The 22,410-nt window shown below is 70.2% G+C and overlaps 1 long non-coding RNA gene across 1 annotated transcript in view; it reads right to left on the bottom strand.

Moving 5' to 3' along the window:
• LOC146394307 (uncharacterized) overlaps positions 1-21,698 on the bottom strand; it is an 86,568-nt gene extending 64,870 nt beyond the window's left edge. The window contains exons 1-6 of the long non-coding RNA XR_014836259.1: positions 21,579-21,698; positions 20,254-20,389; positions 15,540-15,675; positions 10,833-10,968; positions 6,128-6,263; positions 1,416-1,551 (exon numbers count right to left, since the gene is read on the bottom strand). This is a non-coding gene — a long non-coding RNA (uncharacterized LOC146394307). The remainder of the gene's footprint in view (positions 1-1,415; positions 1,552-6,127; positions 6,264-10,832; positions 10,969-15,539; positions 15,676-20,253; positions 20,390-21,578) is intronic.
• Between the last annotated feature and the right edge of the window lie 712 nt (positions 21,699-22,410).

Genomic DNA, 22,410 nt, shown 5'->3' with positions numbered 1-22,410 from the left:
GCAGAGAGCCGCCGGGAGGCCCAAGGGCTGCGAGGGTGGGCCTGGGAGGCGGCCGGAGGAGTCGGCCCAGGCGGAAACAGGCTCTGGGCAGAGGTCGTGCCTGCAAGCCATGCTTCTCGTGGCACGTGGACCCTGCCAGCCTCCCACCCGCCTTGCCCTTGGATCCCTGTGGGCCGCCAGGGCCCTCGGGCACTGGGGGATCCGCGTGGCCCGGCACGTGGCCTCAAGGCCGTTCACAGAGAGGGGTCGCCGGGCCGCTGGGCCGGGGCTGGTGTGCGTGTGTGTGTGTGCGCGGGCGTGTGTCTGTGCGTGTGTGTCCGTGTGTGCGTGCGTGTGTGTGAAGTTCTGGGGCAACCCTGCGTCGGACAAGCCCTCTCTGCACCATTTGCCCACCGGCCTCGGCTCATCTCCTGTCTCTGTCTCGGTCTCTCGGTCAGCTTCTCGCCGTCTGTCCAAGGGCAAGCCGGGTGGGGGTGGGGGTGGGGGTGGGGGTGGGGGGTGGAGAGGGTGGTACGCAAGAGACAAGGAACCCACTGGAGAAGAAAGATGATCTCGGGCCGCGGTGGAGACGACGTCTGAGGGAGGGACCAGGGACCCCTATGGGTGGCTCGCAGGAGGGGCCCCTGGGTGGAGAACTGAAAGGCGAGCGGGTTGTGGCTCTGCCCAGCGCGGTCACCCACCAGGCAGCCTCTCTTGTCACCCTGCTGGTCCTCACGTCAGCATCCACGCGTGCTGATCTCTAGCGGAGGGCTGGCCAGGCCCCGGGACACCCACGCCCGCCAGCGTGCGTGCACGCGCGCGCGCACACACCCCGCCCACCCCACCCCCCCAAACACGCCCCTTCCCTCACCCCCACCAGGGGCAGTGACGGAGAGCTCTGTGATGGTGCCGCACGGGGAGGCCCCGTGAGGCCCCGGTGGCTGAAGGCCTCCCTCCTCGACAGAGTCAAGGGACCCACTCGCAGACATTTCCCCGCGCTGTACCGGCGGCTCCCCTGGCCCATCCATTCCACACAGCGCAGGTGGCATCCACAGAGCAGCCCAGAGGCCCATCCCCATCCATCCCAGGGCAGCCCCTTTCCCCCACCCCCACCCCCGCCCCCACCCGCCAAGCCCAAGTGTGTGCTCCTTGCCCACCATCCCCCCCGACACACACGCCCCCCCCCCAACACGCCCCTTCCCTCACCCCCACAAGGGGCAGTGACAGAGAGCTCTGTGATGGTGCCGCACGGGTAGGCCCCGTGAGGCCCCGGTGGCTGAAGGCCTCCCTCCTCGACAGAGTCTCAGCCAAGCAGCCCTACACGGGCCGGCCCACACAAAGACCGAAGCCGGCCTCCAAACAGCTCCATTTCACCGGGACCAAACTTTCCCGGAAGCAGACCCGGGCACCCCTCTGTCTGTCGCCGCACTACTCACCAGAGCCAAGATCTGGAAGCCACCTAAAGGTCCACTGACAGGTGAGTGCACTTCGAAGGCCCGGGGACATCCATGCGATGGCATCGCACACAGCCAGGAAAAAGCGGCAGAACGAGTGCCATCTGCCGCCGCGGGGCTGGAACGAGAGACCCTCATACTAAGCGAAGGAAGCCAGAAAGGCAAAGACAAGTGCCCTAGGACATCACCTGTTGGTGGACTCTAAACGCCGCAACGGATGGCGCTATCTAAACACCCACCCGCAGACTCCAGAAACCGACGGTGGGCAAGGAGCACACACTTGGGCTTGGCAGGTGGGGGAAAGGGGCTGCCCTGGGATGGATGGGGATGGGCCCCTGGGCTGCTCTGTGGATGCCACCTGCGCTGTGTGGAATGGATGGGCCACGGGAGCCGCCGGTACAGCGCGGGGAAATGTCTGCGAGTGGGTCCCTTGGCGGACCAAGACCCCTGGAAGAAACATTGGACATCAGCTCGACTTTAATCGTAAGAATCGACCTCCGACTCAAAGCAGACGGAGCCACTGCATTGCTGACCGCAGGAGGATTGAGGACGCACGCCCAGCGCCCTCAGCTGCGGGCTCCAAACCCGAGTCAGTTCCCTGTGCAGAAAGAGGCTATCCTCCCAGGCTTCAAGTCAGCGCCAGCGACCTGACGGGGCCGTCTCGGGCATGGGGTGCCACCGTCCGCCCCCCCCCCCCAGCCCGCCAGCCTTTGCAAACAACGAAACCCAAACGATCCTCCCCGCGGGTTTTTCCAAGCTCTGGTTCAGGTGATCCCGAGGCAGCCTTTGTTTGTTTGTTTGTTTGTTTGTTTGTTTGTTTGCTTGTTTGTTTGCTTGTTTGTGGATCTGGGCTGCTGGGGCCAATGGGGGTCTTGGGTGGGCTTCAAGGACCTGTCGGGCCACGAGGGATGTGCGGGTGTGGTGTGGGTGGAGAGCACAGGTGGGCAGCAGGCCCTGCGGGGGAGCGGGCCTGGCGGGGAGGGCAGGAGGCTCGGACCGGCCCGTGAGGGACGCGGCGGCGGCGGCGGCGGCGGCGGGGGGCGCTGCGGTGGCGGCGCTTAGGGCAGGTGGCGGCCGCTGTGGGTCGGTGGCTTGAGGCAAGAGAGAGCATTGCGAGGTGCGAGAGTGTGGGTGAGGGTTGCGGGGGGCGCGTGGGAGCGCGTGTGTGAGTGGGGGTGCGGGGCGCGGGAGGTGGGCTCGGGAGAGGCAGGCGAAGGCAGCGGGCGAGCCGGGGCAAAAGGCGAGGCGAAAGGGCCCGGGGCGGGCCGGGGAGGCGAGCGGGAGCGCAAAACAAGTGGCCGCACCTGCGGCATATGGAGGTTCCCAGGCTAGGGGTCGAGCCACAGCCACTGTAGAAGCAACGCCGAGTAGTTATGTTGTGAGCCACACGGGAAGTCCGAGTTCTCGGCTGCCGAGAGGCGCTCAAATGGAGCCGGGCGGCTGACGTCACGGGCGTCGGCGCGGCGGCCGGGTGGGAGCGAGCGCCACCTGGTGGGCTGCCGGGGGATGGGAGCGCCGCGCGTTGCTGGAGGGGAGGGGAGTGGGGGGGGGTGTCCCGGCGTCCGGGGGGGCGGGGGGGTGGGGTGGGGTGGGGGCGGAGGGGTGGAGGGGGTGAGGGCGCGGGGGTGTGTCCCGGGGGTCGGGGGGGAGTGTGTGTGTGTGTGTGGGTGGGTGGGGGGATGTCCCGGGGGTCTGGGCTGGCGCTCGGGGGCTTCGGGACAGTGTGGAGCGGTGTGGGGACAGTGCCTCAGGGCCGCACGCTGGGATCGCCCCGCCCTGCCCTGGGGCCTGGCCGGCCTGGCCCTTGGCCTCCGCGGCTCCCCGGCTCCCGGGCCTCCCCTTCCGCCCCTGTGCAGGGGCACTCGTGTCCTGGAGGGACGGCGACCACCGGCTGCCCTGCCTGCCCAGTCCTCGGCCGTACTCAGCCCACGGCGGGCTCCTGGAGAGCCCTGGGCCGGGCCCCCCTCGGTAGTGCCAGGGAGGAAAACGGGGGCTGGTCTGCAGGGGCATTGGCCAGAGGCTGGCGACCACAACCACGGGGGTGGGGGGTGGGGGGGGCGGCGCGGGGTGGGGTGGGGTGGGGTGGGGTGGAGTGGGGGGGGAACCTCCCGGCATGGGGGGTGGGGGGCGGGCCCGGTGGCTGTCTGGGGCGGGAGAGCCGGGGCCCCGAGCACAGCAAGGAGCCGCACCGCCAGCCCAATGGACCCGGTCCCCTGCCGCCCACCCGGGGTCTAGAGGGAGGGTCAGGCCGGGCCCGAAGCCTGCTGGACGCTGCTCTGTCCGCCGCTGGACGCCCAGGACGGTCCCCCTCGCGGGCCATGCCATCACAGCAGCCCCCCGCCGAGGAGCGCCCCAGGCTCGCGAGAAGGAGCGCCCCGGGGGAAGCCGAGGCGCTCCAAGCAGGATGAGGCTACCGGGGGCCGGCTGAGGCCAGGGAGGGCCCGGTTCCCGCCGTTCCCTGGGCTGCTGGCAGGGGCTCCTGGGCGCAAGCCCACCCAAGGCCTTGGAGGAAGTCCCAGGGCTCGGCTGGGCTCGGAGGCCAAGGGGCAGCCGAAGGGAGGGTGCAGAGGCAGGCAGGGGCCGGCTCCCTCCACCCCCACCGGGCCTCCCAGGCCCAGGCAGGCGCCGGCCTCTCGGGTCCTCAGAGCCATGGGGGGCCACGGAGGACAGGACGCAGGGAGAGCAGCACCCCACCCCCGCGGAGAAGGACCTCGCCTCGGGGGGGGGCCCTGCGGCCAGGGCCCCGGGTCCAGGGCGGGTGGGCTGTGTGAGCGGCAGGCCCCACCAGCTGGCCCTCCCTGCCTCCGTCTGGGATCAGACGACCAGTGTCCACGGCAGCCCGCGGAGCCGAGCCCCGGAAGCTGGGGCCATGGCCCTCGGCCCCAGGCTTCACCGCAGGGCCGGCGGCTGGGCTTCGGCGGCCAGAGGGTGACAGGCCTGAGCCCCAAGCACGCGAACGCAGGAGAGGCAAGACCCGGCCGGCTCTGTCCCTGCCCCCCGAGGCCGCCTTGGACCTGGCGGCGGCGGCGGCGGCGGCGGCGGCGGCCGGACACGAGCCGGGTGGTCTCCTGGGGCAAGACAGACCTTCTCAGGCTGAGGGCCCAAGCAAGGCCCAGCACCAGCCGCCTCCGCGTCAGGAAGGACGGAGCGGACCAAGGCAGGCCCACCGCCTGCCTGGCGGGCACCGAAGGCTTCGCTGGGGTTTCCCGGACACAGGAAGGGAGGGACGCGGGTCCGGGGAGGGCCAGGGGTTCGGAGCCCACAGCTGAGGTCCCGCCCGCAGAGAGCCGCCGGGAGGCCCAAGGGCTGCGAGGGTGGGCCTGGGAGGCGGCCGGAGGAGTCGGCCCAGGCGGAAACAGGCTCTGGGCAGAGGTCGTGCCTGCAAGCCATGCTTCTCGTGGCACGTGGACCCTGCCAGCCTCCCACCCGCCTTGCCCTTGGATCCCTGTGGGCCGCCAGGGCCCTCGGGCACTGGGGGATCCGCGTGGCCCGGCACGTGGCCTCAAGGCCGTTCACAGAGAGGGGTCGCCGGGCCGCTGGGCCGGGGCTGGTGTGCGTGTGTGTGTGTGCGCGGGCGTGTGTCTGTGCGTGTGTGTCCGTGTGTGCGTGCGTGTGTGTGAAGTTCTGGGGCAACCCTGCGTCGGACAAGCCCTCTCTGCACCATTTGCCCACCGGCCTCGGCTCATCTCCTGTCTCTGTCTCGGTCTCTCGGTCAGCTTCTCGCCGTCTGTCCAAGGGCAAGCCGGGTGGGGGTGGGGGTGGGGGTGGGGGTGGGGGGTGGAGAGGGTGGTACGCAAGAGACAAGGAACCCACTGGAGAAGAAAGATGATCTCGGGCCGCGGTGGAGACGACGTCTGAGGGAGGGACCAGGGACCCCTATGGGTGGCTCGCAGGAGGGGCCCCTGGGTGGAGAACTGAAAGGCGAGCGGGTTGTGGCTCTGCCCAGCGCGGTCACCCACCAGGCAGCCTCTCTTGTCACCCTGCTGGTCCTCACGTCAGCATCCACGCGTGCTGATCTCTAGCGGAGGGCTGGCCAGGCCCCGGGACACCCACGCCCGCCAGCGTGCGTGCACGCGCGCGCGCACACACCCCGCCCACCCCACCCCCCCAAACACGCCCCTTCCCTCACCCCCACCAGGGGCAGTGACGGAGAGCTCTGTGATGGTGCCGCACGGGGAGGCCCCGTGAGGCCCCGGTGGCTGAAGGCCTCCCTCCTCGACAGAGTCAAGGGACCCACTCGCAGACATTTCCCCGCGCTGTACCGGCGGCTCCCCTGGCCCATCCATTCCACACAGCGCAGGTGGCATCCACAGAGCAGCCCAGAGGCCCATCCCCATCCATCCCAGGGCAGCCCCTTTCCCCCACCCCCACCCCCGCCCCCACCCGCCAAGCCCAAGTGTGTGCTCCTTGCCCACCATCCCCCCCGACACACACGCCCCCCCCCCAACACGCCCCTTCCCTCACCCCCACAAGGGGCAGTGACAGAGAGCTCTGTGATGGTGCCGCACGGGTAGGCCCCGTGAGGCCCCGGTGGCTGAAGGCCTCCCTCCTCGACAGAGTCTCAGCCAAGCAGCCCTACACGGGCCGGCCCACACAAAGACCGAAGCCGGCCTCCAAACAGCTCCATTTCACCGGGACCAAACTTTCCCGGAAGCAGACCCGGGCACCCCTCTGTCTGTCGCCGCACTACTCACCAGAGCCAAGATCTGGAAGCCACCTAAAGGTCCACTGACAGGTGAGTGCACTTCGAAGGCCCGGGGACATCCATGCGATGGCATCGCACACAGCCAGGAAAAAGCGGCAGAACGAGTGCCATCTGCCGCCGCGGGGCTGGAACGAGAGACCCTCATACTAAGCGAAGGAAGCCAGAAAGGCAAAGACAAGTGCCCTAGGACATCACCTGTTGGTGGACTCTAAACGCCGCAACGGATGGCGCTATCTAAACACCCACCCGCAGACTCCAGAAACCGACGGTGGGCAAGGAGCACACACTTGGGCTTGGCAGGTGGGGGAAAGGGGCTGCCCTGGGATGGATGGGGATGGGCCCCTGGGCTGCTCTGTGGATGCCACCTGCGCTGTGTGGAATGGATGGGCCACGGGAGCCGCCGGTACAGCGCGGGGAAATGTCTGCGAGTGGGTCCCTTGGCGGACCAAGACCCCTGGAAGAAACATTGGACATCAGCTCGACTTTAATCGTAAGAATCGACCTCCGACTCAAAGCAGACGGAGCCACTGCATTGCTGACCGCAGGAGGATTGAGGACGCACGCCCAGCGCCCTCAGCTGCGGGCTCCAAACCCGAGTCAGTTCCCTGTGCAGAAAGAGGCTATCCTCCCAGGCTTCAAGTCAGCGCCAGCGACCTGACGGGGCCGTCTCGGGCATGGGGTGCCACCGTCCGCCCCCCCCCCCCCAGCCCGCCAGCCTTTGCAAACAACGAAACCCAAACGATCCTCCCCGCGGGTTTTTCCAAGCTCTGGTTCAGGTGATCCCGAGGCAGCCTTTGTTTGTTTGTTTGTTTGTTTGTTTGTTTGTTTGCTTGTTTGTTTGCTTGTTTGTGGATCTGGGCTGCTGGGGCCAATGGGGGTCTTGGGTGGGCTTCAAGGACCTGTCGGGCCACGAGGGATGTGCGGGTGTGGTGTGGGTGGAGAGCACAGGTGGGCAGCAGGCCCTGCGGGGGAGCGGGCCTGGCGGGGAGGGCAGGAGGCTCGGACCGGCCCGTGAGGGACGCGGCGGCGGCGGCGGCGGCGGCGGGGGGCGCTGCGGTGGCGGCGCTTAGGGCAGGTGGCGGCCGCTGTGGGTCGGTGGCTTGAGGCAAGAGAGAGCATTGCGAGGTGCGAGAGTGTGGGTGAGGGTTGCGGGGGGCGCGTGGGAGCGCGTGTGTGAGTGGGGGTGCGGGGCGCGGGAGGTGGGCTCGGGAGAGGCAGGCGAAGGCAGCGGGCGAGCCGGGGCAAAAGGCGAGGCGAAAGGGCCCGGGGCGGGCCGGGGAGGCGAGCGGGAGCGCAAAACAAGTGGCCGCACCTGCGGCATATGGAGGTTCCCAGGCTAGGGGTCGAGCCACAGCCACTGTAGAAGCAACGCCGAGTAGTTATGTTGTGAGCCACACGGGAAGTCCGAGTTCTCGGCTGCCGAGAGGCGCTCAAATGGAGCCGGGCGGCTGACGTCACGGGCGTCGGCGCGGCGGCCGGGTGGGAGCGAGCGCCACCTGGTGGGCTGCCGGGGGATGGGAGCGCCGCGCGTTGCTGGAGGGGAGGGGAGTGGGGGGGGGTGTCCCGGCGTCCGGGGGGGCGGGGGGGTGGGGTGGGGTGGGGGCGGAGGGGTGGAGGGGGTGAGGGCGCGGGGGTGTGTCCCGGGGGTCGGGGGGGAGTGTGTGTGTGTGTGGGTGGGTGGGGGGATGTCCCGGGGGTCTGGGCTGGCGCTCGGGGGCTTCGGGACAGTGTGGAGCGGTGTGGGGACAGTGCCTCAGGGCCGCACGCTGGGATCGCCCCGCCCTGCCCTGGGGCCTGGCCGGCCTGGCCCTTGGCCTCCGCGGCTCCCCGGCTCCCGGGCCTCCCCTTCCGCCCCTGTGCAGGGGCACTCGTGTCCTGGAGGGACGGCGACCACCGGCTGCCCTGCCTGCCCAGTCCTCGGCCGTACTCAGCCCACGGCGGGCTCCTGGAGAGCCCTGGGCCGGGCCCCCCTCGGTAGTGCCAGGGAGGAAAACGGGGGCTGGTCTGCAGGGGCATTGGCCAGAGGCTGGCGACCACAACCACGGGGGTGGGGGGTGGGGGGGGCGGCGCGGGGTGGGGTGGGGTGGGGTGGGGTGGAGTGGGGGGGGAACCTCCCGGCATGGGGGGTGGGGGGCGGGCCCGGTGGCTGTCTGGGGCGGGAGAGCCGGGGCCCCGAGCACAGCAAGGAGCCGCACCGCCAGCCCAATGGACCCGGTCCCCTGCCGCCCACCCGGGGTCTAGAGGGAGGGTCAGGCCGGGCCCGAAGCCTGCTGGACGCTGCTCTGTCCGCCGCTGGACGCCCAGGACGGTCCCCCTCGCGGGCCATGCCATCACAGCAGCCCCCCGCCGAGGAGCGCCCCAGGCTCGCGAGAAGGAGCGCCCCGGGGGAAGCCGAGGCGCTCCAAGCAGGATGAGGCTACCGGGGGCCGGCTGAGGCCAGGGAGGGCCCGGTTCCCGCCGTTCCCTGGGCTGCTGGCAGGGGCTCCTGGGCGCAAGCCCACCCAAGGCCTTGGAGGAAGTCCCAGGGCTCGGCTGGGCTCGGAGGCCAAGGGGCAGCCGAAGGGAGGGTGCAGAGGCAGGCAGGGGCCGGCTCCCTCCACCCCCACCGGGCCTCCCAGGCCCAGGCAGGCGCCGGCCTCTCGGGTCCTCAGAGCCATGGGGGGCCACGGAGGACAGGACGCAGGGAGAGCAGCACCCCACCCCCGCGGAGAAGGACCTCGCCTCGGGGGGGGGCCCTGCGGCCAGGGCCCCGGGTCCAGGGCGGGTGGGCTGTGTGAGCGGCAGGCCCCACCAGCTGGCCCTCCCTGCCTCCGTCTGGGATCAGACGACCAGTGTCCACGGCAGCCCGCGGAGCCGAGCCCCGGAAGCTGGGGCCATGGCCCTCGGCCCCAGGCTTCACCGCAGGGCCGGCGGCTGGGCTTCGGCGGCCAGAGGGTGACAGGCCTGAGCCCCAAGCACGCGAACGCAGGAGAGGCAAGACCCGGCCGGCTCTGTCCCTGCCCCCCGAGGCCGCCTTGGACCTGGCGGCGGCGGCGGCGGCGGCGGCCGGACACGAGCCGGGTGGTCTCCTGGGGCAAGACAGACCTTCTCAGGCTGAGGGCCCAAGCAAGGCCCAGCACCAGCCGCCTCCGCGTCAGGAAGGACGGAGCGGACCAAGGCAGGCCCACCGCCTGCCTGGCGGGCACCGAAGGCTTCGCTGGGGTTTCCCGGACACAGGAAGGGAGGGACGCGGGTCCGGGGAGGGCCAGGGGTTCGGAGCCCACAGCTGAGGTCCCGCCCGCAGAGAGCCGCCGGGAGGCCCAAGGGCTGCGAGGGTGGGCCTGGGAGGCGGCCGGAGGAGTCGGCCCAGGCGGAAACAGGCTCTGGGCAGAGGTCGTGCCTGCAAGCCATGCTTCTCGTGGCACGTGGACCCTGCCAGCCTCCCACCCGCCTTGCCCTTGGATCCCTGTGGGCCGCCAGGGCCCTCGGGCACTGGGGGATCCGCGTGGCCCGGCACGTGGCCTCAAGGCCGTTCACAGAGAGGGGTCGCCGGGCCGCTGGGCCGGGGCTGGTGTGCGTGTGTGTGTGTGCGCGGGCGTGTGTCTGTGCGTGTGTGTCCGTGTGTGCGTGCGTGTGTGTGAAGTTCTGGGGCAACCCTGCGTCGGACAAGCCCTCTCTGCACCATTTGCCCACCGGCCTCGGCTCATCTCCTGTCTCTGTCTCGGTCTCTCGGTCAGCTTCTCGCCGTCTGTCCAAGGGCAAGCCGGGTGGGGGTGGGGGTGGGGGTGGGGGTGGGGGGTGGAGAGGGTGGTACGCAAGAGACAAGGAACCCACTGGAGAAGAAAGATGATCTCGGGCCGCGGTGGAGACGACGTCTGAGGGAGGGACCAGGGACCCCTATGGGTGGCTCGCAGGAGGGGCCCCTGGGTGGAGAACTGAAAGGCGAGCGGGTTGTGGCTCTGCCCAGCGCGGTCACCCACCAGGCAGCCTCTCTTGTCACCCTGCTGGTCCTCACGTCAGCATCCACGCGTGCTGATCTCTAGCGGAGGGCTGGCCAGGCCCCGGGACACCCACGCCCGCCAGCGTGCGTGCACGCGCGCGCGCACACACCCCGCCCACCCCACCCCCCCAAACACGCCCCTTCCCTCACCCCCACCAGGGGCAGTGACGGAGAGCTCTGTGATGGTGCCGCACGGGGAGGCCCCGTGAGGCCCCGGTGGCTGAAGGCCTCCCTCCTCGACAGAGTCAAGGGACCCACTCGCAGACATTTCCCCGCGCTGTACCGGCGGCTCCCCTGGCCCATCCATTCCACACAGCGCAGGTGGCATCCACAGAGCAGCCCAGAGGCCCATCCCCATCCATCCCAGGGCAGCCCCTTTCCCCCACCCCCACCCCCGCCCCCACCCGCCAAGCCCAAGTGTGTGCTCCTTGCCCACCATCCCCCCCGACACACACGCCCCCCCCCCAACACGCCCCTTCCCTCACCCCCACAAGGGGCAGTGACAGAGAGCTCTGTGATGGTGCCGCACGGGGAGGCCCCGTGAGGCCCCGGTGGCTGAAGGCCTCCCTCCTCGACAGAGTCTCAGCCAAGCAGCCCTACACGGGCCGGCCCACACAAAGACCGAAGCCGGCCTCCAAACAGCTCCATTTCACCGGGACCAAACTTTCCCGGAAGCAGACCCGGGCACCCCTCTGTCTGTCGCCGCACTACTCACCAGAGCCAAGATCTGGAAGCCACCTAAAGGTCCACTGACAGGTGAGTGCACTTCGAAGGCCCGGGGACATCCATGCGATGGCATCGCACACAGCCAGGAAAAAGCGGCAGAACGAGTGCCATCTGCCGCCGCGGGGCTGGAACGAGAGACCCTCATACTAAGCGAAGGAAGCCAGAAAGGCAAAGACAAGTGCCCTAGGACATCACCTGTTGGTGGACTCTAAACGCCGCAACGGATGGCGCTATCTAAACACCCACCCGCAGACTCCAGAAACCGACGGTGGGCAAGGAGCACACACTTGGGCTTGGCAGGTGGGGGAAAGGGGCTGCCCTGGGATGGATGGGGATGGGCCCCTGGGCTGCTCTGTGGATGCCACCTGCGCTGTGTGGAATGGATGGGCCACGGGAGCCGCCGGTACAGCGCGGGGAAATGTCTGCGAGTGGGTCCCTTGGCGGACCAAGACCCCTGGAAGAAACATTGGACATCAGCTCGACTTTAATCGTAAGAATCGACCTCCGACTCAAAGCAGACGGAGCCACTGCATTGCTGACCGCAGGAGGATTGAGGACGCACGCCCAGCGCCCTCAGCTGCGGGCTCCAAACCCGAGTCAGTTCCCTGTGCAGAAAGAGGCTATCCTCCCAGGCTTCAAGTCAGCGCCAGCGACCTGACGGGGCCGTCTCGGGCATGGGGTGCCACCGTCCGCCCCCCCCCCCCCCAGCCCGCCAGCCTTTGCAAACAACGAAACCCAAACGATCCTCCCCGCGGGTTTTTCCAAGCTCTGGTTCAGGTGATCCCGAGGCAGCCTTTGTTTGTTTGTTTGTTTGTTTGTTTGTTTGTTTGCTTGTTTGTTTGCTTGTTTGTGGATCTGGGCTGCTGGGGCCAATGGGGGTCTTGGGTGGGCTTCAAGGACCTGTCGGGCCACGAGGGATGTGCGGGTGTGGTGTGGGTGGAGAGCACAGGTGGGCAGCAGGCCCTGCGGGGGAGCGGGCCTGGCGGGGAGGGCAGGAGGCTCGGACCGGCCCGTGAGGGACGCGGCGGCGGCGGCGGCGGCGGCGGGGGGCGCTGCGGTGGCGGCGCTTAGGGCAGGTGGCGGCCGCTGTGGGTCGGTGGCTTGAGGCAAGAGAGAGCATTGCGAGGTGCGAGAGTGTGGGTGAGGGTTGCGGGGGGCGCGTGGGAGCGCGTGTGTGAGTGGGGGTGCGGGGCGCGGGAGGTGGGCTCGGGAGAGGCAGGCGAAGGCAGCGGGCGAGCCGGGGCAAAAGGCGAGGCGAAAGGGCCCGGGGCGGGCCGGGGAGGCGAGCGGGAGCGCAAAACAAGTGGCCGCACCTGCGGCATATGGAGGTTCCCAGGCTAGGGGTCGAGCCACAGCCACTGTAGAAGCAACGCCGAGTAGTTATGTTGTGAGCCACACGGGAAGTCCGAGTTCTCGGCTGCCGAGAGGCGCTCAAATGGAGCCGGGCGGCTGACGTCACGGGCGTCGGCGCGGCGGCCGGGTGGGAGCGAGCGCCACCTGGTGGGCTGCCGGGGGATGGGAGCGCCGCGCGTTGCTGGAGGGGAGGGGAGTGGGGGGGGGTGTCCCGGCGTCCGGGGGGGCGGGGGGGTGGGGTGGGGTGGGGGCGGAGGGGTGGAGGGGGTGAGGGCGCGGGGGTGTGTCCCGGGGGTCGGGGGGGAGTGTGTGTGTGTGTGTGGGTGGGTGGGGGGATGTCCCGGGGGTCTGGGCTGGCGCTCGGGGGCTTCGGGACAGTGTGGAGCGGTGTGGGGACAGTGCCTCAGGGCCGCACGCTGGGATCGCCCCGCCCTGCCCTGGGGCCTGGCCGGCCTGGCCCTTGGCCTCCGCGGCTCCCCGGCTCCCGGGCCTCCCCTTCCGCCCCTGTGCAGGGGCACTCGTGTCCTGGAGGGACGGCGACCACCGGCTGCCCTGCCTGCCCAGTCCTCGGCCGTACTCAGCCCACGGCGGGCTCCTGGAGAGCCCTGGGCCGGGCCCCCCTCGGTAGTGCCAGGGAGGAAAACGGGGGCTGGTCTGCAGGGGCATTGGCCAGAGGCTGGCGACCACAACCACGGGGGTGGGGGGTGGGGGGGGCGGCGCGGGGTGGGGTGGGGTGGGGTGGGGTGGAGTGGGGGGGGAACCTCCCGGCATGGGGGGTGGGGGGCGGGCCCGGTGGCTGTCTGGGGCGGGAGAGCCGGGGCCCCGAGCACAGCAAGGAGCCGCACCGCCAGCCCAATGGACCCGGTCCCCTGCCGCCCACCCGGGGTCTAGAGGGAGGGTCAGGCCGGGCCCGAAGCCTGCTGGACGCTGCTCTGTCCGCCGCTGGACGCCCAGGACGGTCCCCCTCGCGGGCCATGCCATCACAGCAGCCCCCCGCCGAGGAGCGCCCCAGGCTCGCGAGAAGGAGCGCCCCGGGGGAAGCCGAGGCGCTCCAAGCAGGATGAGGCTACCGGGGGCCGGCTGAGGCCAGGGAGGGCCCGGTTCCCGCCGTTCCCTGGGCTGCTGGCAGGGGCTCCTGGGCGCAAGCCCACCCAAGGCCTTGGAGGAAGTCCCAGGGCTCGGCTGGGCTCGGAGGCCAAGGGGCAGCCGAAGGGAGGGTGCAGAGGCAGGCAGGGGCCGGCTCCCTCCACCCCCACCGGGCCTCCCAGGCCCAGGCAGGCGCCGGCCTCTCGGGTCCTCAGAGCCATGGGGGGCCACGGAGGACAGGACGCAGGGAGAGCAGCACCCCACCCCCGCGGAGAAGGACCTCGCCTCGGGGGGGGGCCCTGCGGCCAGGGCCCCGGGTCCAGGGCGGGTGGGCTGTGTGAGCGGCAGGCCCCACCAGCTGGCCCTCCCTGCCTCCGTCTGGGATCAGACGACCAGTGTCCACGGCAGCCCGCGGAGCCGAGCCCCGGAAGCTGGGGCCATGGCCCTCGGCCCCAGGCTTCACCGCAGGGCCGGCGGCTGGGCTTCGGCGGCCAGAGGGTGACAGGCCTGAGCCCCAAGCACGCGAACGCAGGAGAGGCAAGACCCGGCCGGCTCTGTCCCTGCCCCCCGAGGCCGCCTTGGACCTGGCGGCGGCGGCGGCGGCGGCGGCCGGACACGAGCCGGGTGGTCTCCTGGGGCAAGACAGACCTTCTCAGGCTGAGGGCCCAAGCAAGGCCCAGCACCAGCCGCCTCCGCGTCAGGAAGGACGGAGCGGACCAAGGCAGGCCCACCGCCTGCCTGGCGGGCACCGAAGGCTTCGCTGGGGTTTCCCGGACACAGGAAGGGAGGGACGCGGGTCCGGGGAGGGCCAGGGGTTCGGAGCCCACAGCTGAGGTCCCGCCCGCAGAGAGCCGCCGGGAGGCCCAAGGGCTGCGAGGGTGGGCCTGGGAGGCGGCCGGAGGAGTCGGCCCAGGCGGAAACAGGCTCTGGGCAGAGGTCGTGCCTGCAAGCCATGCTTCTCGTGGCACGTGGACCCTGCCAGCCTCCCACCCGCCTTGCCCTTGGATCCCTGTGGGCCGCCAGGGCCCTCGGGCACTGGGGGATCCGCGTGGCCCGGCACGTGGCCTCAAGGCCGTTCACAGAGAGGGGTCGCCGGGCCGCTGGGCCGGGGCTGGTGTGCGTGTGTGTGTGTGCGCGGGCGTGTGTCTGTGCGTGTGTGTCCGTGTGTGCGTGCGTGTGTGTGAAGTTCTGGGGCAACCCTGCGTCGGACAAGCCCTCTCTGCACCATTTGCCCACCGGCCTCGGCTCATCTCCTGTCTCTGTCTCGGTCTCTCGGTCAGCTTCTCGCCGTCTGTCCAAGGGCAAGCCGGGTGGGGGTGGGGGTGGGGGTGGGGGTGGGGGGTGGAGAGGGTGGTACGCAAGAGACAAGGAACCCACTGGAGAAGAAAGATGATCTCGGGCCGCGGTGGAGACGACGTCTGAGGGAGGGACCAGGGACCCCTATGGGTGGCTCGCAGGAGGGGCCCCTGGGTGGAGAACTGAAAGGCGAGCGGGTTGTGGCTCTGCCCAGCGCGGTCACCCACCAGGCAGCCTCTCTTGTCACCCTGCTGGTCCTCACGTCAGCATCCACGCGTGCTGATCTCTAGCGGAGGGCTGGCCAGGCCCCGGGACACCCACGCCCGCCAGCGTGCGTGCACGCGCGCGCGCACACACCCCGCCCACCCCACCCCCCCAAACACGCCCCTTCCCTCACCCCCACCAGGGGCAGTGACGGAGAGCTCTGTGATGGTGCCGCACGGGGAGGCCCCGTGAGGCCCCGGTGGCTGAAGGCCTCCCTCCTCGACAGAGTCAAGGGACCCACTCGCAGACATTTCCCCGCGCTGTACCGGCGGCTCCCCTGGCCCATCCATTCCACACAGCGCAGGTGGCATCCACAGAGCAGCCCAGAGGCCCATCCCCATCCATCCCAGGGCAGCCCCTTCCCCCACCCCCACCCCCGCCCCCACCCGCCAAGCCCAAGTGTGTGCTCCTTGCCCACCATCCCCCCCGACACACACGCCCCCCCCCCAACACGCCCCTTCCCTCACCCCCACAAGGGGCAGTGACAGAGAGCTCTGTGATGGTGCCGCACGGGGAGGCCCCGTGAGGCCCCGGTGGCTGAAGGCCTCCCTCCTCGACAGAGTCTCAGCCAAGCAGCCCTACACGGGCCGGCCCACACAAAGACCGAAGCCGGCCTCCAAACAGCTCCATTTCACCGGGACCAAACTTTCCCGGAAGCAGACCCGGGCACCCCTCTGTCTGTCGCCGCACTACTCACCAGAGCCAAGATCTGGAAGCCACCTAAAGGTCCACTGACAGGTGAGTGCACTTCGAAGGCCCGGGGACATCCATGCGATGGCATCGCACACAGCCAGGAAAAAGCGGCAGAACGAGTGCCATCTGCCGCCGCGGGGCTGGAACGAGAGACCCTCATACTAAGCGAAGGAAGCCAGAAAGGCAAAGACAAGTGCCCTAGGACATCACCTGTTGGTGGACTCTAAACGCCGCAACGGATGGCGCTATCTAAACACCCACCCGCAGACTCCAGAAACCGACGGTGGGCAAGGAGCACACACTTGGGCTTGGCAGGTGGGGGAAAGGGGCTGCCCTGGGATGGATGGGGATGGGCCCCTGGGCTGCTCTGTGGATGCCACCTGCGCTGTGTGGAATGGATGGGCCACGGGAGCCGCCGGTACAGCGCGGGGAAATGTCTGCGAGTGGGTCCCTTGGCGGACCAAGACCCCTGGAAGAAACATTGGACATCAGCTCGACTTTAATCGTAAGAATCGACCTCCGACTCAAAGCAGACGGAGCCACTGCATTGCTGACCGCAGGAGGATTGAGGACGCACGCCCAGCGCCCTCAGCTGCGGGCTCCAAACCCGAGTCAGTTCCCTGTGCAGAAAGAGGCTATCCTCCCAGGCTTCAAGTCAGCGCCAGCGACCTGACGGGGCCGTCTCGGGCATGGGGTGCCACCGTCCGCCCCCCCCCCCCAGCCCGCCAGCCTTTGCAAACAACGAAACCCAAACGATCCTCCCCGCGGGTTTTTCCAAGCTCTGGTTCAGGTGATCCCGAGGCAGCCTTTGTTTGTTTGTTTGTTTGTTTGTTTGTTTGTTTGCTTGTTTGTTTGCTTGTTTGTGGATCTGGGCTGCTGGGGCCAATGGGGGTCTTGGGTGGGCTTCAAGGACCTGTCGGGCCACGAGGGATGTGCGGGTGTGGTGTGGGTGGAGAGCACAGGTGGGCAGCAGGCCCTGCGGGGGAGCGGGCCTGGCGGGGAGGGCAGGAGGCTCGGACCGGCCCGTGAGGGACGCGGCGGCGGCGGCGGCGGCGGCGGGGGGCGCTGCGGTGGCGGCGCTTAGGGCAGGTGGCGGCCGCTGTGGGTCGGTGGCTTGAGGCAAGAGAGAGCATTGCGAGGTGCGAGAGTGTGGGTGAGGGTTGCGGGGGGCGCGTGGGAGCGCGTGTGTGAGTGGGGGTGCGGGGCGCGGGAGGTGGGCTCGGGAGAGGCAGGCGAAGGCAGCGGGCGAGCCGGGGCAAAAGGCGAGGCGAAAGGGCCCGGGGCGGGCCGGGGAGGCGAGCGGGAGCGCAAAACAAGTGGCCGCACCTGCGGCATATGGAGGTTCCCAGGCTAGGGGTCGAGCCACAGCCACTGTAGAAGCAACGCCGAGTAGTTATGTTGTGAGCCACACGGGAAGTCCGAGTTCTCGGCTGCCGAGAGGCGCTCAAATGGAGCCGGGCGGCTGACGTCACGGGCGTCGGCGCGGCGGCCGGGTGGGAGCGAGCGCCACCTGGTGGGCTGCCGGGGGATGGGAGCGCCGCGCGTTGCTGGAGGGGAGGGGAGTGGGGGGGGGTGTCCCGGCGTCCGGGGGGGCGGGGGGGTGGGGTGGGGTGGGGGCGGAGGGGTGGAGGGGGTGAGGGCGCGGGGGTGTGTCCCGGGGGTCGGGGGGGAGTGTGTGTGTGTGTGGGTGGGTGGGGGGATGTCCCGGGGGTCTGGGCTGGCGCTCGGGGGCTTCGGGACAGTGTGGAGCGGTGTGGGGACAGTGCCTCAGGGCCGCACGCTGGGATCGCCCCGCCCTGCCCTGGGGCCTGGCCGGCCTGGCCCTTGGCCTCCGCGGCTCCCCGGCTCCCGGGCCTCCCCTTCCGCCCCTGTGCAGGGGCACTCGTGTCCTGGAGGGACGGCGACCACCGGCTGCCCTGCCTGCCCAGTCCTCGGCCGTACTCAGCCCACGGCGGGCTCCTGGAGAGCCCTGGGCCGGGCCCCCCTCGGTAGTGCCAGGGAGGAAAACGGGGGCTGGTCTGCAGGGGCATTGGCCAGAGGCTGGCGACCACAACCACGGGGGTGGGGGGTGGGGGGGGCGGCGCGGGGTGGGGTGGGGTGGGGTGGGGTGGAGTGGGGGGGGAACCTCCCGGCATGGGGGGTGGGGGGCGGGCCCGGTGGCTGTCTGGGGCGGGAGAGCCGGGGCCCCGAGCACAGCAAGGAGCCGCACCGCCAGCCCAATGGACCCGGTCCCCTGCCGCCCACCCGGGGTCTAGAGGGAGGGTCAGGCCGGGCCCGAAGCCTGCTGGACGCTGCTCTGTCCGCCGCTGGACGCCCAGGACGGTCCCCCTCGCGGGCCATGCCATCACAGCAGCCCCCCGCCGAGGAGCGCCCCAGGCTCGCGAGAAGGAGCGCCCCGGGGGAAGCCGAGGCGCTCCAAGCAGGATGAGGCTACCGGGGGCCGGCTGAGGCCAGGGAGGGCCCGGTTCCCGCCGTTCCCTGGGCTGCTGGCAGGGGCTCCTGGGCGCAAGCCCACCCAAGGCCTTGGAGGAAGTCCCAGGGCTCGGCTGGGCTCGGAGGCCAAGGGGCAGCCGAAGGGAGGGTGCAGAGGCAGGCAGGGGCCGGCTCCCTCCACCCCCACCGGGCCTCCCAGGCCCAGGCAGGCGCCGGCCTCTCGGGTCCTCAGAGCCATGGGGGGCCACGGAGGACAGGACGCAGGGAGAGCAGCACCCCACCCCCGCGGAGAAGGACCTCGCCTCGGGGGGGGGGCCCTGCGGCCAGGGCCCCGGGTCCAGGGCGGGTGGGCTGTGTGAGCGGCAGGCCCCACCAGCTGGCCCTCCCTGCCTCCGTCTGGGATCAGACGACCAGTGTCCACGGCAGCCCGCGGAGCCGAGCCCCGGAAGCTGGGGCCATGGCCCTCGGCCCCAGGCTTCACCGCAGGGCCGGCGGCTGGGCTTCGGCGGCCAGAGGGTGACAGGCCTGAGCCCCAAGCACGCGAACGCAGGAGAGGCAAGACCCGGCCGGCTCTGTCCCTGCCCCCCGAGGCCGCCTTGGACCTGGCGGCGGCGGCGGCGGCGGCGGCGGCGGCGGCCGGACACGAGCCGGGTGGTCTCCTGGGGCAAGACAGACCTTCTCAGGCTGAGGGCCCAAGCAAGGCCCAGCACCAGCCGCCTCCGCGTCAGGAAGGACGGAGCGGACCAAGGCAGGCCCACCGCCTGCCTGGCGGGCACCGAAGGCTTCGCTGGGGTTTCCCGGACACAGGAAGGGAGGGACGCGGGTCCGGGGAGGGCCAGGGGTTCGGAGCCCACAGCTGAGGTCCCGCCCGCAGAGAGCCGCCGGGAGGCCCAAGGGCTGCGAGGGTGGGCCTGGGAGGCGGCCGGAGGAGTCGGCCCAGGCGGAAACAGGCTCTGGGCAGAGGTCGTGCCTGCAAGCCATGCTTCTCGTGGCACGTGGACCCTGCCAGCCTCCCACCCGCCTTGCCCTTGGATCCCTGTGGGCCGCCAGGGCCCTCGGGCACTGGGGGATCCGCGTGGCCCGGCACGTGGCCTCAAGGCCGTTCACAGAGAGGGGTCGCCGGGCCGCTGGGCCGGGGCTGGTGTGCGTGTGTGTGTGTGCGCGGGCGTGTGTCTGTGCGTGTGTGTCCGTGTGTGCGTGCGTGTGTGTGAAGTTCTGGGGCAACCCTGCGTCGGACAAGCCCTCTCTGCACCATTTGCCCACCGGCCTCGGCTCATCTCCTGTCTCTGTCTCGGTCTCTCGGTCAGCTTCTCGCCGTCTGTCCAAGGGCAAGCCGGGTGGGGGTGGGGGTGGGGGTGGGGGTGGGGGGTGGAGAGGGTGGTACGCAAGAGACAAGGAACCCACTGGAGAAGAAAGATGATCTCGGGCCGCGGTGGAGACGACGTCTGAGGGAGGGACCAGGGACCCCTATGGGTGGCTCGCAGGAGGGGCCCCTGGGTGGAGAACTGAAAGGCGAGCGGGTTGTGGCTCTGCCCAGCGCGGTCACCCACCAGGCAGCCTCTCTTGTCACCCTGCTGGTCCTCACGTCAGCATCCACGCGTGCTGATCTCTAGCGGAGGGCTGGCCAGGCCCCGGGACACCCACGCCCGCCAGCGTGCGTGCACGCGCGCGCGCACACACCCCGCCCACCCCACCCCCCCAAACACGCCCCTTCCCTCACCCCCACCAGGGGCAGTGACGGAGAGCTCTGTGATGGTGCCGCACGGGGAGGCCCCGTGAGGCCCCGGTGGCTGAAGGCCTCCCTCCTCGACAGAGTCAAGGGACCCACTCGCAGACATTTCCCCGCGCTGTACCGGCGGCTCCCCTGGCCCATCCATTCCACACAGCGCAGGTGGCATCCACAGAGCAGCCCAGAGGCCCATCCCCATCCATCCCAGGGCAGCCCCTTTCCCCCACCCCCACCCCCGCCCCCACCCGCCAAGCCCAAGTGTGTGCTCCTTGCCCACCATCCCCCCCGACACACACGCCCCCCCCCCAACACGCCCCTTCCCTCACCCCCACAAGGGGCAGTGACAGAGAGCTCTGTGATGGTGCCGCACGGGGAGGCCCCGTGAGGCCCCGGTGGCTGAAGGCCTCCCTCCTCGACAGAGTCTCAGCCAAGCAGCCCTACACGGGCCGGCCCACACAAAGACCGAAGCCGGCCTCCAAACAGCTCCATTTCACCGGGACCAAACTTTCCCGGAAGCAGACCCGGGCACCCCTCTGTCTGTCGCCGCACTACTCACCAGAGCCAAGATCTGGAAGCCACCTAAAGGTCCACTGACAGGTGAGTGCACTTCGAAGGCCCGGGGACATCCATGCGATGGCATCGCACACAGCCAGGAAAAAGCGGCAGAACGAGTGCCATCTGCCGCCGCGGGGCTGGAACGAGAGACCCTCATACTAAGCGAAGGAAGCCAGAAAGGCAAAGACAAGTGCCCTAGGACATCACCTGTTGGTGGACTCTAAACGCCGCAACGGATGGCGCTATCTAAACACCCACCCGCAGACTCCAGAAACCGACGGTGGGCAAGGAGCACACACTTGGGCTTGGCAGGTGGGGGAAAGGGGCTGCCCTGGGATGGATGGGGATGGGCCCCTGGGCTGCTCTGTGGATGCCACCTGCGCTGTGTGGAATGGATGGGCCACGGGAGCCGCCGGTACAGCGCGGGGAAATGTCTGCGAGTGGGTCCCTTGGCGGACCAAGACCCCTGGAAGAAACATTGGACATCAGCTCGACTTTAATCGTAAGAATCGACCTCCGACTCAAAGCAGACGGAGCCACTGCATTGCTGACCGCAGGAGGATTGAGGACGCACGCCCAGCGCCCTCAGCTGCGGGCTCCAAACCCGAGTCAGTTCCCTGTGCAGAAAGAGGCTATCCTCCCAGGCTTCAAGTCAGCGCCAGCGACCTGACGGGGCCGTCTCGGGCATGGGGTGCCACCGTCCGCCCCCCCCCCCCCCCAGCCCGCCAGCCTTTGCAAACAACGAAACCCAAACGATCCTCCCCGCGGGTTTTTCCAAGCTCTGGTTCAGGTGATCCCGAGGCAGCCTTTGTTTGTTTGTTTGTTTGTTTGTTTGTTTGTTTGCTTGTTTGTTTGCTTGTTTGTGGATCTGGGCTGCTGGGGCCAATGGGGGTCTTGGGTGGGCTTCAAGGACCTGTCGGGCCACGAGGGATGTGCGGGTGTGGTGTGGGTGGAGAGCACAGGTGGGCAGCAGGCCCTGCGGGGGAGCGGGCCTGGCGGGGAGGGCAGGAGGCTCGGACCGGCCCGTGAGGGACGCGGCGGCGGCGGCGGCGGCGGCGGGGGGCGCTGCGGTGGCGGCGCTTAGGGCAGGTGGCGGCCGCTGTGGGTCGGTGGCTTGAGGCAAGAGAGAGCATTGCGAGGTGCGAGAGTGTGGGTGAGGGTTGCGGGGGGCGCGTGGGAGCGCGTGTGTGAGTGGGGGTGCGGGGCGCGGGAGGTGGGCTCGGGAGAGGCAGGCGAAGGCAGCGGGCGAGCCGGGGCAAAAGGCGAGGCGAAAGGGCCCGGGGCGGGCCGGGGAGGCGAGCGGGAGCGCAAAACAAGTGGCCGCACCTGCGGCATATGGAGGTTCCCAGGCTAGGGGTCGAGCCACAGCCACTGTAGAAGCAACGCCGAGTAGTTATGTTGTGAGCCACACGGGAAGTCCGAGTTCTCGGCTGCCGAGAGGCGCTCAAATGGAGCCGGGCGGCTGACGTCACGGGCGTCGGCGCGGCGGCCGGGTGGGAGCGAGCGCCACCTGGTGGGCTGCCGGGGGATGGGAGCGCCGCGCGTTGCTGGAGGGGAGGGGAGTGGGGGGGGGTGTCCCGGCGTCCGGGGGGGCGGGGGGGTGGGGTGGGGTGGGGGCGGAGGGGTGGAGGGGGTGAGGGCGCGGGGGTGTGTCCCGGGGGTCGGGGGGGAGTGTGTGTGTGTGTGGGTGGGTGGGGGGATGTCCCGGGGGTCTGGGCTGGCGCTCGGGGGCTTCGGGACAGTGTGGAGCGGTGTGGGGACAGTGCCTCAGGGCCGCACGCTGGGATCGCCCCGCCCTGCCCTGGGGCCTGGCCGGCCTGGCCCTTGGCCTCCGCGGCTCCCCGGCTCCCGGGCCTCCCCTTCCGCCCCTGTGCAGGGGCACTCGTGTCCTGGAGGGACGGCGACCACCGGCTGCCCTGCCTGCCCAGTCCTCGGCCGTACTCAGCCCACGGCGGGCTCCTGGAGAGCCCTGGGCCGGGCCCCCCTCGGTAGTGCCAGGGAGGAAAACGGGGGCTGGTCTGCAGGGGCATTGGCCAGAGGCTGGCGACCACAACCACGGGGGTGGGGGGTGGGGGGGGCGGCGCGGGGTGGGGTGGGGTGGGGTGGGGTGGAGTGGGGGGGGAACCTCCCGGCATGGGGGGTGGGGGGCGGGCCCGGT

Source organism: Sus scrofa, unplaced genomic scaffold, assembly GCF_054392235.1.
Source record: "Sus scrofa isolate SSC_HxYL_T2T_F1_AM1 unplaced genomic scaffold, Sscrofa_HxYL_maternal_Yorkshire_Landrace_v2.0 dam_167, whole genome shotgun sequence".
NCBI classification, from domain to species: domain Eukaryota; kingdom Metazoa; phylum Chordata; class Mammalia; order Artiodactyla; family Suidae; genus Sus; species Sus scrofa.
Note: the sequence above shows the minus strand (reverse complement) of the source record. Positions and strands in the feature narration are given on the sequence as shown.